The sequence below is a fragment of the Pleurodeles waltl genome, chromosome 4_1, assembly GCF_031143425.1.
Source record: "Pleurodeles waltl isolate 20211129_DDA chromosome 4_1, aPleWal1.hap1.20221129, whole genome shotgun sequence".
Classification (NCBI taxonomy): Eukaryota; Metazoa; Chordata; class Amphibia; order Caudata; family Salamandridae; genus Pleurodeles; species Pleurodeles waltl.
In genome coordinates, this window is record NC_090442.1 from 464,640,870 (window position 1) to 464,660,523 (window position 19,654).

Genomic DNA, 19,654 nt, shown 5'->3' on the forward strand with positions numbered 1-19,654 from the left:
CAGGCCCCTGTTTAGTTGAAAGCTATACAGTATATTTACTTACCTCAATTCCCAGTTTTACTATCAGCTATATTGTAAGCGTTGAAAGGCCACAACAGCAAGACATTTAATTAACTTACCGGTGGTGGCATCTCATGCATCCCACTTCTGATGCCATTTGTTAGGGAAACTACCTTTTCAACCCTCCTCAGAGTTATGCAAAGAAAACACAAATACCAGGCAAGGCTCCAGAACAGATGAAATGTTTGTTGAGGTACCAAGGTTTATTGGCAGGCCAAGGCAGAAGGCAGACGCACATCGCAGTGTTAGGTCTTACAAGCTGGCATCTTCTGCCCTGCAGCATATAAGTCAGGCAGTTATATATGTTAATAAGTGCTGTCACAGCAAAACCCCAGAAGGGGACATAGTCCAAGCATGGCACGCATTTACAAAAGAAATGCTGCATATACAAAACTTCAAGTCCACAGAGGAAAATATACATAATGCAGTGTGAGCATGAACATGTGAACAAATAACAGGTGGACCCTAAGGAAAAGGGGGCTGGGTTGCTGACTGGCTGAACTTAAAGCGTGAGCCTGAGCTAAACTTAACAACGTGGATTGGAGAGGTTTGTTTGCAAGGCTGGCATAGGTGTCAGAGAGGTCAAGGGAAGTCTTGGAGCACTGCTAGAATAGTAATGTGGATGAGTGGAGCCAACCTGTGAATGAGAGGAGCAAGCGTCTTGGTAAGAGAAAATAATAAATAGCTTACTTGTATTCAGATAATGGAGGAGAGAATTGGAACTAAAGTATTATATCTATAGGTACATACATGTGAATATATATATATATATATATATATATACATCAAGTGTGGTTCTGTGGAGTGCTTCTACAGAAGTAAGACTTCCTGATCTTATTTTCTGGTGCAGTGTAACAGAGGATTTGTAGGTCTCTTCCCACTATGCCCCTAATTACAAGTTGTGTGGTACCGGTGGGGTGCTAAATCTGCACCCTTAACACCTGGTACTTTGTAGCAACACCGCACCCTGGAATTGGGAATATGCATTTAGACTGTTTTTCCTGGGGATTAATGCCCACATTTACCAGCTGCTACTCATTAATGGTAAAGTATAATCGATCATGCAATGACAACATAAGTCATTAAAAGGAGATAAACAGTATACATTAAAATAACAGCAGTACTTCTGCTACCTTGCACAATCAGTGGTGGGCATTGCAGGATTTACAGAAAGATACAAATATTGTGATAAAATACTTGTAAATTTGGGGCAGCATCAGAAGCAATGGATGTTTGCAGTGGAATGCCCACAGCAACACCCATTGCACACCTCTCTGATGCAGAAAACTACGTCAGAGGGACGCATATTTACAAGGTGGTGTTAAGCCACAAAAAGTGGCTTAGCTCCGCCTTTTAAATGTGGTGCAATGCACAATGCTACCGGAGCTTCACAAAATGTGAAGCTCCAATGGTGCAAAGGCCTTGTAAATCAAGCCCTCAGTTTTTTATCCCATGTCCAGAGACTAACATGGCCTTCTTAATACTTCTTGCTTATCACATTTAAGGGCCATCTGAGGGGCAGGCCATCCCAATATGATATGCTAAACGCAATTAGGAGGTGTGTGTATTAGATGTACACATGTTAATTGACAGGCATTTGATCAGAACCATCAATACCACTTGCCACCAATATCAATACCATACAATCTTTAATACCACAAAATTACTCCAAATGATGCCACTACTACCAATACTATGAACCATGCCACAACACCAGCAGCAACATAATTAATACCACCAATGCCATCACCAACAATACCACAATAGCATCACCACCTTCAGCCCCACACCATCACCACTACCAATAGCACTAATACCAACAACACCACACTTCAATACTAATGTAACCATCTATTGCACCACCACAACCAATATCACCAATACTCCACCACCATTTACCACCATTAGCAATACCCCCAAATCCACCACCAATTCCATCAATACGGCCACCTCACCAATGCTGAAACTAATGCCACCAGCAACAATACCTCCCCCCACAAATACCACAACAATAATAATAATACCACACCACCACCGATACTCTAGCAATACCACCAATACCAATAACACCACCAGCAAACCACCAATACCACACCAACATCATGACCACGATTAATGCCACCACTAGAAATAAAACCACCAACAATACCAACACCACCACAAATACCTCAATACCACCACCAATGACACCACCACAATGCTACCAGCAATACTGTATCACCTCGACCACAATACACCACTGGTACCACATCACCTACATTACTAATACCACCACCACCAGTACCACCATCAGCAATAACAATACCAATACCAAAACTACCACCAATACCACCAATAGGTTCACCACCACCAATACCAAACCAACTCCACCAATACCACACCACTAATACCACCGCTGCCACCACCACTAAGGTCTGGCTTTATCTTAGTTTTTACATGACTATATTTGCATGTGCTACAATTATTAATAATCTGATGGCAGGATCACTAGTCTCATTAGAATCTCTCAATTATGACCAGGACCAAATGTATATACAGGATTAACACTGACCTGATTAAGTTTGGATATTGACCCTTGGTATGAGAGATTACTTCAATTAAGTAGGCAACACAGAATTAGATGACACATGTACGAGCCATAGCCATCTCTTGTTTCCTACTAATGTCTGAGACCTTTATGAATCTGAATGTGAATTTAGGCATTTTAAACACATGGAGCAAAACTAACTGGGGGATAAATGACTGGAGGCATCCACTCTTCCACCACACAAACCACATCTTCTCAAGAAAAGATATGCTCATCATCTGTTGAGAGAGTGTTTATGCCTTAGCAGGCTTTGGGAGATTGCACTTTACAAATAGTTGGATTGTTGGAGAATTTTTGCTGATTGGTGACTTGCTCTTCGGAATTTTTAGGAAACCATGACAGTGCAATAACAGAACACTGCTTGTGTAGAACATGCAGATATGATGTCTGCCTGGCTTTAAACAAGGCAGATCCACGTGGAAGGGCCTGGGTCATAGGCACTGGGGAAATTAGATGAGGTAATCAATATAAAGACTGAATGAACACTGCAAAAATGCATACTCTATGTCCTCCATTTAAGATAGCTAAGCATGTCTGCACCAGCACAGGTTGTGCCTCCCATGCCTGGGATGGCCTTCTCTCCTTTATACCCCTGCTGGGCATTTGAGCAAGCACTATGCAGTTGAGGAACAGTAGGTGAGCCTGGAGACCGTGGGCCCTGAGCAGTCAGGTTTTCTTTATCCATTTGTGCAGTGTATCTCTTTTTGTGCTTACTGTGCAACACTTTGGGATGATTACAAGTTGTATGTTAAACTGTACAAACACCTGTTTGCGCAGCTATCACTATTACAATTGGGGCAAAGATAATCATATCTGGTAATTACCAATATGTTATTCAAGTGTGAATACCCCTGACACCAGTGGCTGTAAATCATATCACTGCTTTCCCTCGGCTGCCATCACGATGACTGTCAGGTGTGACTTTCGGACTTGTAGAATAGTTCCAGCTTGCCACTCAGGCTGCGGTTAGCATGTAAATTAATCTTCATGTGTGCAGAGTCAATGGCTGCCTTTCTTTTATTGTCTCTATGCCATCCTAGAAGATTTTAATCCACTGGAGCTATGCATTAGTTGGTTTTGTTGCAGTGCTGTATCAGCTCTTTCACAAATATTAAAATGAGGGTCCTGTGTGACTGTATGCAGATGGCATGCTTAAGTGACACACCAAAGGCATGCCTAAGGTAAGCTCATTGACACTCATTTAAATCAGAGATGTGTCGATACAGACTATGATGCTATCATAGAGAGTGCTTTAGGACCATATCCCAATGGTTTATTTCTACTCAACCATGTGCCTTCTATAGCTCCATAAGGGTGATCCATCTTTTCTTAAAAAAACATATTTTCTGGCTCTAGACTGCCAGCAATAAAGATACAGACATGTTGGCCATCGTTTTCCATCACTAACTTCAAAGTTGCTAATAATACTGAAAAGAGGTTGGTGTATAGTGTGCCCTTTGGTTCTACTGGGTCTCCTGGCATTAATCTTTGATATGCTGCAACAATTTCAGTCATATAGCAAATACAATCACAGACCTGCTGTTCATCTGGGAAACACTGATCCTTGAGGATGCTAATCCAGATGTCTCTATTGCAGTTCCCAGTGATATAAGATCCTCTGTCACAAAAGAGCAGGTAAACTTGGGTGGAGGTTGTGAATTTAATGCCTGGCTTAGACAATTCTACTCTTGACTTTTTTGGCTGCCACTTCCAAATACCTCATAACTGAATGTTTAATGTGCAGCCGGTATCAGTCAAGTTATTCTTTGCTTTCCAAAGTCTAACTTCGTGGTTGCTTGATTGTCATGCTGACAATCTAGATGATACAGTAGCTTTTAGGGACAGACTTATGAAAAGTGGCGCATCATGTCATGATGCGCCACTTTTCTTGTGCCCCTAACGCCACCATGTTTGCGCAGTATTCATGATACAGCACACCATATTGCATGTAAGGGAACTAGTGTTCAACATTTTGACGCTAGTTTGGTGCTTTTCAGGATTAGTGCCAAAAATGTTGATGCTAATCCTATAAAGTGAAAGGAGGCCCACTGAAAACAATGGGAGCGTCCTTTAATGTGTTAAAAATGACGCTAAAATTGGCGCAGTAGAATCTCATACATTCCACTGTGCCATTTTTCAGGGCCTCATAACGTTAGAACGCTCCCCCTTGTATATATTATTCCTGGCGCAGGCACAATGTGGTGGAAGGTATTACAAAGTGGAGCAATGCATGCATCGCGCCACTTTGTAAATATGGCACAACATTTTTGCCAACCTAATGCCACATTACCGTCAATAACAATGAAGCTAATGTGGCACAAGGTGGCGCTAGGGGCTTCTTAAATCTGGCCCTTCATTTTTTTTTAATTGGGGAAACACTGACCTTCATTAATTAGTGACCCAGTGCACTCACCAGGCTCGCACCATCCTGGATCTCATGCCAGTGCAAACAGAGTTTACAACAATTAGGATTTAATTGATGCACCCGTAGACAGACCACCACTTGTGGTGTAAAGAAAATGAGTCATACAATCAGAGAGTGGTGGAAGCTCAAACTTAGTTCCTCCTTTGTGGATATGTCATAAAAATCAAAATTGTTGGTTAAATGTGAACATACCCATCTAAGGCAGGTGTCAGATATAAAGACTACAGAAACAGATGTTTGTTTGAGGGAATCTGATAACCAAGACACTGCCTAGAGGAACAATACTGGCATAAAGCATATACAAATGATGATGTGGTGTATTGTAACATTGAACTAAAAGGTTGAAAAAAGCCTTGACCAATGCCAAAGCTGACTGTTTGTGTATTTTCGTGAAAGTTGACAAATTTGCTTTCAGTCCTAAATACTTTCCTCAACCATAAAAAAGCAGACTCTATCTTCCTAGGCATTTTGTGGCACTCTGTCTCCACATAATATTTTAACACATGTTTATATGTATTTATATTTGTTTTCCTTTATTTCAAGACAAAGCTAAGCTTCTTAGAAGAGCTCTAATATGCCGGAAACACCTGTCAAGAGCAGCTTTTAGTTATTCCAGATTGGCATGGATATATTTAACCAATCCAATCCAAAGCTGTAACATTGTGCCTTTAGTGCCTTTGCCATTTTTTACCTCATTGAGGACAGCACTTGTAATCCTGTGCTTAAAGACTTTTCTGAAAGAATTGCAAAAGCTTTTGCCATTTTTGCAACTGGACATGGATGGCACTGGGTTATTCTTGCCTAAAAGTTCTTTGAAACTCACATTCATCGACAGGTGGTGTGTGCTTTACTAGTTTCAACATGTTGTAATTTTAGTGTTATTTTTTTGTAGTTGAAATGCTGCGGGAATTACAATGCCTCTGACTGGAAAAACAATCAAATTAAAGACCCAGACCAACTACCATGCTCATGTATGAACTCAACTCGTGAAGGCTGGTTCTGTGAAACTCCTTATTATGGAGTCTATCCTGAGGTAAGATGTCTGATGCTAAAATGTCAATGATAGTAAAAGCATGCACGAGCTGCAAAAGAGGTAATTAATAAAGAATCCCCAGATACAATTGAGGCCTAAAAGCATGAGGTGAGAAGAAGGTGCCGTCTTGTACCTTTCATCCCCATTTTGATTTTCTTAGAATTGATTTCTGGTTTTATATAGCGCTTGGATGTTCTGGGGTGTCTTGGCACTGCTGCTGTCATAGGTAGAAGCAGTGGGGAAAAAGAAAAAGAGTAGCATTAGTGACAAAAGGACCAGATCTTAAGAAATTTCCTAAAGGACAATATATCTGGGCAGTTCCTTAGGTTCATGGGGAGAGAGTTCTACAATTTAGCCATCCTCAAAAAGAAACTCCTGCTTCCCCATGATGCTCGTTTGGCCCTGGGCAGCACTAGGGCACTTGATTTCTGAGGCTCTTAGCTTCTGAGACGAAGGGTGTACGAGATAAATCGGGTCCGATGTTGTGCAGTGACTTAAAAGCTATACAAAGAGTTTTAAATTCTATTCTCTTAGCCACTGGAACTAGTGTAGCTTAATCAAGGCCTGAGACACAGACTGATATATTGGAACGCCCAACAGGAGCCAATCAGATGCATTCTGTAGCATCTGAAGTTTCTGGAGAAGTCTTTTTTGGATGCCCATAAATAGGGCATTGCCATAGTCCAATTTGGCAAGAGTGGTGACCACTGTTTTCTGGAGATCTGGGGGAAAGAAGGGACAGAATTTCCTACTAATTCTTAAGGTAAAAAATACTGATTGAACTAGGCTATAAACTTGATCTTCATAATTAAGTTTATTGTCAAGGACCAGGCCCAGATTCTTCACTTTTCACACTGGTGAAGGAAGTGCACCCATTTCCTGAGGCCACCAACTTGGCAACAAGAATGAGTTGTCATTGCCTAGGAAAGGGACCTCTATTTTCCCAGAATTAAGCTTTAAATAGTTTAGCCTCATCCAGCTGCCTAGAAGAGACAAACAGGAACTAAATCTTGAGGCAATGTCTTCCAAATTACTGGATACGGATGCCACTATTTGGGTAACATCAGCATATGACACCACTGAGAATCTAAAAGATTTGATGAGGCATTACAGTCGGGTGACGTACGGATTGAAGAGAGAAGGGCTCAGTGAGGAGCCCTGTGGCTCCCCGCAAGGCAGACAACATTGGTCAGAAATGAAATCACCCATGACCACATATTGCACCCTTTCTGTTAGGAAGGGTTTCATTAAGCTAAGAGCAAAACCTCTTATTCCCAGCTCAGCGAGCCGGTCAATCAGGATGGTATGGTTGACTGTATCAAAAGCCGCTTAGAGGTCTACTATTATCAGTGCGGCTTTGCTACTTCCATCCAAAATGGACCTCACGTCCTCTGAAGCAGCCACCAGCACTGTCTCCGTACTGTGTGCCCTTCTAAATCCATATTGAGTACAGTCCAGCAGGCTGTTAGTATAATTGAATGACAAAAGTTCAGTATTCAATGCCTTCTACAATGATTTAGCTGGAAAAGGTAGCCTAAAAATTGGCCTGTAACTGTTAGGCTCTTGTGGATCCAAATAGTTTTTTTTTTAAATATAGATAGAATGGAGGACTTCTTCCACTCAGAAGAGAAGTAACCTTTGTCAATTATTTCATTAAAAAATATTAATTAAGGCTTGGCAAGGCTATTGTAACCTGGAGTGACACCTAGTCAAATTTCAAACTATTATTAGTTGTAATGCGAATCCTCATTAGGATTCCTCCTGTGATGTAAAGTGGCTGCCCATAGTAAGGGTATCAAGCATCTGAATATTACTTCTTTAGTCACTCCGCTGTGATGTGGTTTATGCATGATCATAACTGTCAACATTGTATGCCCACCAATACTTAGGAATTGGTCTGGTCTCTGCAAACAGCAAAGGGAGTGCAGCAGCTTGTATTGTGTTGGAAACTGCCCCATATATTTGATACACTAAACAATGTGCCAGAAGGGCAATTTTCTGGCAAGCACTGTATTCATTTAATCATTATAGACAGAACACAAGTAATGAAGATGTGGTTGATCGCTTCATATTACGTTTCATTATTAACTGTAGTTAAGGGGACCAAGGGGCTCATTATGAACCCCCGCGGTTCAGACTGCCATGCCGGCGGCGGCGAAAACACCACCACCGGCATGGTGGTCTGAACCGCCATATAATAAACACAGGGAGGGCCGCCTGTGCCACCGCCAGACTACCACCGCCAGGCAGACTGACGATGGTGGATTTCATTATCTGACAGGATAATGAACCCTGGAAAATCCGGAAAATGAACCCTGTTTTCCCCCAACCTCTGGGGGCACCTGCAATGCCCATGCACTTGGCATGGGCATTGCAGGGGCCCCCATGCAGTGCCCTGTCGTGCAGGTCACTGCCTGATTTACTGGCAGTGATCTGCGCAACAGGTGCTGCTGCACCCGCCGCACTGAGGCATTGACGACGGCTCCATGTTGAACCATCGGCAATGTCCCGGCCCTGCATTCTGCTGGGCCGGTGGGCAGAAACACTGTTTCCACCCGCCGGCCCAGCAGAATGTTCTTACTGCAGCCTGCGGGATTTCAAGGAGGCTGGTGGTCTATGGAAAGACCGCCAGCATAAACACGGTGGTGTTTACCGCCGTGTTCATAATGACTCCCCGGAACTTGGCTCAGAGATATATTTTGTCCCAAGTAAATATTCTTTAAAATTAGTTATTATACAGCAGCCTCTCTGTATGAGCACTTGATGAATGTGATATTTTGGTGAGAACCCCTACATTATAAAATGTTTGGAAATCTGAATTTCGAAAGAGACTTCCTAGTTCATAAAGTGTGTTTCAGAATCACAAACGATACTGTGTGATATGGGACTCTAGAATATATAGTGTACATTTACACACATCATGGTATTTCCTAAAACAACAGTGCATATCTTCAGTATTAGTTAGTATGTCTTAGAACCATGACCTCTCTAATATGTTGCTGTATATTTCAACAGGGCTGCGGCAGGGAAATTGAAAAATGGTTCTCCAGTAACATTATTGTTATAATTGGAATTGGACTTTGCACTATTGTAATACAGGTACAACATGGTATTTGATTTAATTACCGTTTTATGATTGAAGTTACCCATATGTATACGTACCATGCAAATATAAAAGAATATGCTTTCTATAGGTCAATATTCAGTATTTAAAATGCATTGAGTTTGCTCAGGCCTCAAAAATATACCATATTTTGACCTGTGATATTTTTGCAAATATGTGTTCATTTTGTCTCCTAGCGGGTATGAAATTATCTATTTCAAAATTAGGGTGATTCGACACTAAACTTCTATGAGACCACAGTAAAGATCTACAAGCCATCCCCAAACACCACCACCCAGTGGTGGCAACTGGCTTTAGAAAGTGATGGGGCGTAAAAGTTGCTATACAAACCTCATCGGCCCTGGAGATAAGCGAGCCACTGAAGTCTGTAGCAAGATGCCTGGCTCGAGCTCCGCTTGAACCTCAAATGAGCCAAATCTTCAGGTGGCTTCTGCCACGTACTCTGCCCCTATAACCTCGTGTGCCAATAACTGAAGACAGGGCAGTGACGTTTGAGGTGGGATTGAAAGAAATATTCATCTAGTGGCTGAATTGCACAATGTGAAATAGGAAAATCTCAGATCTATCCCGGCTTACCTGTTGAACCAAATTGTGTGATCCTACCCAATTTTTCAATTTCATTTTCTTCATTTTTTCAGTATTCCCTATTAAAGCACCATGACACACAGGAGTTCAAATAGTGTGCAGCACAAACACCTCTTGTGTTTGATTCAAAGGACGGTAGTGTTGCTCGATGTACTATGACTTGCCCACATAGAGGGAACCAATAACTTATTTGTCTTTTGTTTTACTAATGACATCTGCATGCGGATGTAGGAGGAGAAGACAGCAAGACTGTTTCTAATTTGATTTTTAAAACTAGTTTTGTAACAAATGAGGCCGCATTTTGATAAACTGTTACTGCAGGTTAAAGGATCATGATTCTGAACCTTGAAGACCTTGTTTGCTGTACGATTTTTATGTCAACCGTTTTATAGTTTGGATCTTAATGGGGCTGTTGTAGCCATGCAAGACAATTGCTACGGCTCTCCCTATGGACGTCAATTCATCAAAAGGCCAAACAGGGGAAGTGACATCACACGCCTTTTAACCTATACTTTCACTCACACACTTACACATACACACATATTGAAACATACACACACTAGCTCTTACATAAACACCCTCTCATCTGCAAGCAAGCACACAACATACATTTAAAAGCATTTTTATTTATGCCAGTTGTCAGGAAGGGTCATATTCCAGCTAACTGTACTCCATTTTTTATTACACTGATAGTAAATAATATAACATTATTGACTATTAGTCTGATAAAAATTGACAGAAAACAAAGAAAGTGAAGCCCCAGCCAAGGTCCGCAAGGAAGAGTTGCCCCTGTGCGCCTGGCACTGATGTTGCCACCTATGAGGCCAGGGGTTGCAAAAGCATTGCCAGGAGTCTCAAGGGGCAAGTAAGGGGTCAGCTTCGACCCCTGGCGACCCCTAAATGATGTTCATGGCTCTCCCTGTTAATTTACTAGTGCACAAACGCTCACCCTTAGCAGACACACATACAAACACACATGCACTCCTATGAGCACTCGCTCTCCTGATACAGACACACACAGGAGACTCTCACATAGTTTTACACAAATACAAACGCACACATGCGACCCGTACAAAGGCACACAGACACAGTGCTAGTCTTCCCCCGTCACTCTGGTGCAACCAGGATCTCTGATCCTAAAAAACCTGCAGCACGGCGCCAGTGGTGACTGCTCAGCGGCCACAGCAGCACAGAGTCATCCATGGCTCTGCACTCCATGCTGTAGTCGTTTAGAAGCAAAGAGCCTGGTTCAGCACAGCAATGGGTGATGATTGGCGCACACACATGCCAAATGTAAACTGCACTGGAACAGAAAAGATGACGAAAATGAGCACTTAGCACCGCACGAGTGACTCCAGCCAGGAACCCATAGATTAATCTATAATGGGACACGCGTGAACCTTATTAGGCCGGATGTGTGCAGAGGCAGAAGTTCCTCACTATGCCATTTACTTTAAAACCAAAGGGAGTGAAACGTGAGGATGGGTGGAGCACAATGTCCATTCCCACCCTGCAAGAGCCAACCTTCCACCTTGAGACTGCCTGCTTGCCTGGCCCGCCCATAGCTTTTCAAAAGTAGATTGAGCGTTGACCCTGCCCAGGGCCAAAAATAGAACGCCCTGAGGAACATAATAATTAAAATGTCTAGAACGAGGCTGCGACCCACACAGGACCCAACTACAAAGGTTTGTGCCTCAAGGATGAGAGAACTGCTGCCGCCTGACACATGCGTAGTTAGAAGAATGCACACAAAAGAACCTAACTTAAAATAGAGCACCCAGCCCTTATGCTGCAGGGGTGCTTGTATATTCCCACCTTGTTTCTCTTCCTCTGAATGGAGGAGCTCCGCCCCTCTTGCCTATATACACCAGCTGCGACTGCCACCACCTTTGGGGAACCTTTATAATCAGTCCTATCCTACAAACCATTGGCAAGAATAAGCTTGTGAAATTAGCTAATGATTGTCATAAATTAGATTATTAATTTGGGACGAGGGTCAACACTACTAACATAAAAAGAAAATCTAGTTAGACGAAAATAGTTCTTGGGGAATAGCTGCTCTACCCTAGTTGATATGGCACAAGCAGTAGGCAGTCCACAGAGAAGCCATGCTAAGTTAAAAAATACAATTTTTTTTAAAGTAAACAACATAACACAATCCAATTATGAAACTAATTTAGGATAATAGAGGAAATTGTAATAAGAAAAAAATACCAATACTGGACAATAGGAGCCGGAGATATATTTTTTAAGGTTTTCAGATGAAAAGCACTTAGAAAAAGTAAGGAACTATTGCAAAGTAACAGTTTGCAGTTGACCGGCACTTAGTCGCGATATCACGACATCTGCAAAGGAGTGGAGGTCAGACCCACTGTGGAGTTTGGCCCAGTAAAAGTTCAATAGAAGTCAAAGTACTGCAGGTATGCATGTTCCAAGGTTGAAGCCTGTGACTGCCTCCCAGGGTCACATACATTGTCATCAAGCTTCCACTGATGCCAAAAACTGATCAGGATGAAACTGCATTTCATTGTCGCCAAAATTGCTATGTTGTTAGGATGAATTTGCCACCTTTACCCGAATTATGGTTTTATCTTTGGATTTAGTCATGTTTTTGGCTCTGACAATCCTCCAGAGGCAAAAGGTAGGACTCCACAAGGCTTGGATATATTTAGAGCGAGGTCCTATACAACCAGTTTTTTGTGGAGCATCATGTACTAGGTCTCCGGAAGATGGAAAGATGACTATGTTACACTTTTCTCTGACTGCTAGAAAAATTCTTTCAGGTCACTGCTACAGCCCCTGAGTTTTCAGTGCAGGCTTCTGGGCACCAGGTCTCTCTCCAGCCGGGGCGCCTGCAGGGTCCGATCCTCTGTGGTCTTGTATGTTGTTGGAGCAGGTGCACAGGAGGCTTGCCACTTAACCTTGGAGAACAGTTCCAGTCCCCAAGTACCAGCAGGAGTCTAGAGTTTTGACATCCTCTACTTCCAGCAGGAATCAGGAGTCTTCTTTCTTCCAGGAAGACATTCTTCTTAAGTTATAGCCTTCCCAGGAATGTTCATAGTAGGTGATGATAAGGTGCCATTCTGTTCCTGTGCACTAGCAAGTGATTGGAGAATATTCCCTACTCAAACCTGACTACTTTGCCATCTGACTCTCACCTCCTTTTGCACACTTCCTCCTTTCTTTACTGTAAAAATTCACAGATGTCCTAAATTCAGGATGACTGAAACTTTCTTCCCTCTTTAAGAGCTACAGATAGGCCCTTAGCAACTTGTCTGTTTAGATGAGTTCTCCATCCACCTGACTGGGTCAGAACTCTCCTTCCTGCTGTAATTGGAGCCAATGTTTTCTGGTGGGCCCTGGGAATAAAGGGAACCATGTCTTGTCAGCGCCATCTGATATCAGCAGGTCAAAAGAAGAAGTGCTAGGCAATCCTTTGTTTTGCTAGCTATTCTTTACCCCGGTAGTCCGTGCTCAGTGGTCAGGTGTTGAAAACATGTCTGCATTCCTCAGACCAGAGGTCAGGTTATTGTCCTCGGACAGGTGTATAATCAGGAATACTTATTGGCTTCTTGAGCTGTGATGAGTCTCAAAACTGGTGTTAAGCTAGTTTTAAGTTGACTCAGACAGAAGAAAGTAAATTTTTATAGAGATCCCTTTCCACTAAAGTTACAAAAAGAACAGGTTTCACAGTTACATCAGGTTTTGAAAATTGTTATCTAATTTTTAATTGTTTTTCCTTGCATTTCCCAAGCAGTGATGTGCAAAATATATACTAGTCACACCTAGGCCTGCCGTAAATAAAATATAGCGGAACTTACATTGGTGAAATAAATTGTTAGGCTTTTAGTCACCTAATCAAATATACAATGCACAATGTTTTTGTTTATCTATTAGGTACCCTGCCTAGGCTTACAAGTAACACTTTAAGAGTGACCTAATAATATATAAAAATTGTTTTTTTCATATCCAAGGCACTTTTTCTGTCAGCTGTTACTGCCGTGTGTTAAAACCTCAACCCAGCCAGAATACAGTGGTGCTCCTCCCAGCCATTTATTTTTCCGTGTATCACTGCTGCCCACTAGTAACATTACTCTTGCATGCAATGCAATTGGTGCATTTTCTGCACCATTTACTATCGCCTTAAAGGGAAGATAAAGCTAAATAGACCCACACTATTATAGGGCCAGAGCAGAAAGTATGGCACTGAATAGCAGTGATTAGGGCAGTGATTAGGGTATGCACAATTTGTACAATTTATTTTCATGTAATGACCCAACATTTCAGCAAAGTTACACACAACTATGCAAAATGCGTATCTGTTATTTTGTGCTGTTTTAGTGCAAAATGTGTTATGTCAATTTTTGAGACAGCGATGAATTTTGTGCTAAATACATTGTGATACAGCACGAAAGCACTGCAGACAACAGCAGTTCACATTCTCTTGTTGTGAGAAAAGGCCTCTTTTGTCATAGTTAGCCCCCACTTTTTGCCTGGCATTTGATGTATTCTCAAAGCTATTAACCAGGTTCCCTGGGCCAGATCTCTTTGCCTCAAACTGTTGTGATGCATTGGCACAATTGGCAGCACCTTTAGCTGCCATTATAAGTCCCTAGCAAATTAAACTTAGGTTCACAGGGCATGGGGTACTAAGGGTAGGCCCCTGAGGGCAGCAGCACAGATTATGCCACCCTCTAGGGCTATGCATCCAAAAGCACCCAGCACTGCCATTGCTGGCTGAGTCTTCTGATGTAACCCTCAAAGACAAACTCGACATGGCACTCAACCTGTGTGCCCTGTCCACTATACACTGCATGAACTATAGGTAAGTCACCCCTCTGGCTGGTCTTTCAGCCCTAAGGCAGGGTGCACTATATTGTATGTGTGGGCGTAGATCTATGATCAATATGCCGCTACTGTGTCTTTGCCAAACCTGGGACATAATAAGTCAACAGAGCAACCATTTTAATACATGTGCTGGACACTGGTCAGTACGAGTTTCACAGCTACATAATGGCTACTGTGAACTCTGGGTTATCAGAATGATAAATCTAAACTGGTATCAGTATTGGAATTATTACCAAATGTAACCATTATTACCAAATGTACCCAGGGGTCACCTTAGAGGTGCCCCTTGCAACAGATAACTACCCTGGCATGGTTGCTGGCTGGTTACAGCCAGCCTGCCACCACCAGACAAGATTCTGGAACCCTGGGGTGAGAGATCCTCCTTTCTAGGTCCCAGAACAAAGCCCTTTCTGGGTGGAAGTTCAAACACCCACTCCCTTAGGATTGTGCACGGACCTGCTAGCAAGCTTCAAAGGGCTTACCACCCTTGAAACTTAACCCCCCAAGCCTGCTGCTAGCAGCAGATACCCACCCATTGCAAACACCCACTTTTGGTGGGAGCAATGGCGGGAAACCACACAAAGGACAGGAGGAGTGGTTATCCCCTGCTTGCGCCACCACTAAGGTGCTGCATGTGAGGTGGCCTCTCCATTTCACTTTCCTCCATCTTTCAAGGAAGGAAAATATACAATCAGATGAAGGGAAGTGACCTCTGCCCACACAAAGTGGTCACTTAGTGGGTGTAGCCACCATAAGGTGGATGACCCATTGGTCACTACTAAGTACTTCCCTAAATGCACACTAAATACAGTCTTTAGTGGGCATCCCTAGACCAAGAAATACGTTTCCAAAGACAAAAGAAGACCAACAACAAAGAGGACCCAAGGCTCGAGAACGGAAGTCCTGCTGCACAAAGAAAAGGCGCTAAACCCTGCATGCTGCACCCAGGACTCGACAATCGCAGCATAGGGGTTGCTTGGACACTGAACAGGCTCTACAAACCCCCAGATGACCTACGCTCTTACAAAGTGCCAGAGATCTCCCTCCAGAGGGAAGGCATCACTCTCCTGCAACCCAAGACCCATTGAAGGCCACTTCACTGACAGGCTGCTAACAAAGGAACTAGACAATGCAGCAAGACCAAACTCCACCCGACAGACCATGAGGCCAAACCCTGGAAGTGTGCCAACTCTGGTGGCACTGCACCCTCCAGTGGCCAGACCTCGCAATAGCCCTGGGTACTTGTCACCTCATGTCAGACCCCAAGAAGTACAGCCCCTTCTGGACTGTAAAGGACCAGAAGGAAGCCTCAGTCCAGGGACTTCAGAAACCACCTGGACCATCAATCAGAGTACCCCTGCTGGCCTGCAAGTGACCCTCAAAGAAACATACCTCCTGCTTCCAAAGGCAGGGTTGCGCACAGCTACTGACCCTTCCAACTGTGCCCTAAGTGTCCTCCACCTCTTGCAACCTCGACTGTCCAAGGGGACCCACCGAACTTACCTTTAAGTCTACCTCTGCAGTACTTTTCCAAATGGTCACCCACAGTGGCCTCACACCAACTCCAAAAACTTTCTGCAGCTGCACCCGCCGAACCCGGGAGCCACCTGAACGTCTCCAACTAGTCCATAGTGCCCACGACTGACCTTGATATACCTGCAAAAGGAGACTTAGGTAATCACACTGCCTGATTTTATATGCATTTTCAAAGTATTTTCTCAGTTGATTTCTAGGGTATGTAATTACACACAAAAGGATTCTTTTTATTACAATTCAATTACAAATCATTACTTAAAAAGTACTTACCCGATTTTGATGATGTTGTTAAAATGTTTATAAAAATCTGAAGTATTTTTGGAAATTGATCCTGAGTTATTCTTTTGAGTGTGTGTTCTCATTTATTGATACTGTGAGTACAGCAAATGCTTTGCAATTCTCCAAGACTAGCCTAACCGCTTGACCAAGCTACCATGAAAATTAGAGCATTAGTTGGTCTAGTTTTTACCTCTGAAAACCAATGTGTGGTTGCCTGGACCCCCTGCACAATGTGCCTGGCTTTGCACACTGCAGAGAGAGACAGCCTCCTCTTGTTTTTCCCTTGGATTTATGGTAACTTTTTACCACGAATGGCATGTTCACAGTAAATGTTCACTCCAAATTTGTGTAATTATGCATAGTGGCTTATTTTAGCCATTTCATGAATTCCACAAAATTAATGTAACACAAAATTCCCAACATTATACGAATTGCATCTGTGTAATTTCTATTAATCTTCCTGGCATTACCCTAATACCAGCGAAAAGTAGGCTCAAGAAAAAGGTAAAAATCAGAGGTAAATACAGTCCAAGGCACACATATCAAGTCATTTAAAAGTCAATATCAATATTGTTAGATTTTTCATCCTTGGCGTGGTCTCCCCTAACTTATTGCCTCTGTTTCCCAGGTTGTTGATGTGTGCTGGACTCTGTTTTTGCTGTTTCTGTTACTCTGGGCAATTTACCACTGCTAGCCAGTGCTAAACTGCAAGTGCTCCTATACAAAATGTGTATGTAATTGGTTCATCCATGATTGGCATATTTTATTTACTAGTAAGTCCCTAGTACAGTGCACTGGAGGTGCCCAGGGCCTGTAAATCAAATGCTACCAGTGGGCCTGCAGCACTGGTTGTGCCAGCCACATTAGTAGCTCTGTAAACATGGCTCAGAACTGCCACTGCAGTGTCTGTGTGTGCAGTTTTAAATTGTAAGTTCGACATGGCAAGTGTACCCAATTGCCAGGCCTAAACCTTCCCTTTTCTTACATGTAAGGAACCCCTAAGGTAGGTGCAATGTATGGTTAAGGTAGGACATATGGGGGGTCATTCCAACCCTGGCGGTCGGAGATAAAGCGGCGGCCAACCCGCCAACAGGCAGGCGGTAAAAAAAAATGAATTCTGACCCTGGCGGGAACCGCCAACACAGACCGCCACTTTAACACTCCGACCGCCACGGCGGGACAAACAAACAGCGCGGCGGTCACCGCCAACAGGCAGGCGGCAGACAACGTACCGCCCACCCTATCACAGCTCACCAATCCGCCACCTTTTCCGGGGCGGGAGCACCGCCGATAAAAACACGGCGGAAACAGACTACGAATGGGAAAACGCTCACCTCTATACACTCCACGAGGACGGAGGACAGCATGGAGCCCGAATTGAACATCCTACCTGCTCTCATCTACCTGCTCATCTACCACGAGTACGAACTCCGGCGCAGACGACAACGGTGAGTACCGCACCTACGACACAGGGGAGGGGGGAGGAGGAAGGGTTACGGGCACACACATACGCAATACACCCACCCCCCAACTATCTACACACCAATGCAGAGCACCAAGTCAAAGTGACACCACCCAAACTCCCCGGAATAATGCAAAGATATAATTAAAGTGAGAAACTAAATTATCTATAAAATAGGTTCATTGAAGTCATGGTAAAATAGGAAAATAAAACAAAAAAATTCGAGTATAAACATTGTGTAACCGATAAATAGAGGCAATAAGTCCAGCACAGTCACTGAAATTACAACTGTCCGTGGGCCAAAGTGTACCAACACATGGGCAAAGCCCACACAGGAGACCTGAGTCCGTTGGAGAGAACACTGCAGGGGCATCAGATGATAAAACTACAGGCACCTCAGGGGAAAGGGAAGGGGGGGCACAACAGCCACATGAGTCCACGACGCCAGATCCACGAAGGGGCCACCATGCCCGCTGTGCCATCCTGGGGAGTGCAAAGCCACAGTCTCTCAAGTCTCTACAGTGGGTGGATTGGCCACTGTTACATCCTGGGGAGTGCAAAGCCACAGTCTCTCAAGTCTCTACAGTGGGTGGATTGGCCACTGTTACATCCTGGGGAGTGCAAAGCCACAGTCTCTCAAGTCTCTACAGTGGGTGGATTGGCCACTGTTACATCCTGGGGAGTGCAAAGCCACAGTCTCTCAAGTCTCTACAGTGGGTGGATTGGCCACTGTTACATCCTGGGGAGTGCAAAGCCACAGTCTCTCAAGTCTCTACAGTGGGTGGGCTGGCCACTGTTACATCCTGGGGAGTGCAAAGCCACAGTCTCTCAAGTGGATAACAGTCTCCACAGGCAATGGAGGAGGCAGGGCGGGCCGAGTGAAGCGTGAACAGTAGCTCGACACAGACCCGGCACTGTCATTGGGCCAGCGGTGTTTGAGACGGCGGGGCCCAGCGGAGCGGTGCTTGAGAGGAAGGGCCCAGCGGAGCGGTGCTTGACAGGAAGGGCCCAGCGGAGCGTTGCTTGAGACGGCGGGGCCCAGCGGAGCGGTGCTTGACAGGAAGGACCCAGCGGAGCGGTGTTTGAGACGGCGGGGCCCAGCAGAGCGGTGCTTGAGAGGAGGGGCCCAGCGGAGCGGTGCTTGACAGGAAGGGCCCAGCGGAGCGGTGCTTGAGACAGCGGGGCCCAGCGGAGCGGTGCTTGACAGGAAGGGCCCAGCGGAGCAGTGCTTGACTGGAAGGGCCCAGCGGAGCGGTGTTTGAGACGGCGGGGCCCAGCGGAGCGGTGCTTGACAGGAAGGGCCCAGCGGAGCGGTGCTTGACAGGAAGGGCCCAGTGGAGCGGTGCTTGACAGGAAGGGCCCAGCGGAGCGGTGCTTGAGAGGAAGGGCCCAGCGGAGCGGTGCTTGACAGGAAGGGCCCAGCGGAGCGGTGCTTGAGACGGCGGGGCCCAGCGGAGCGGTGCTTGACAGGAAGGGCCCAGTGGAGCGGTGCTTGAGACGGCGGGGCCCAGCGGAGCGGTGCTTGACAGGAAGGGCCAGCGGAGCGGTGTTTGAGACGGCGGGGCCCAATGGAGCGGTGCTTGACAGGAAGGGCCCAGCGGAGCGGTGCTTGACAGGAAGGGCCCAGCGGAGCGGTGCTTGAGACGGCGGGGCCCTGTTCAGCGGTGCCTATCTTCACGGCGGGGCCCTGTTCAGCGGTGCCTATCTTCACGGTG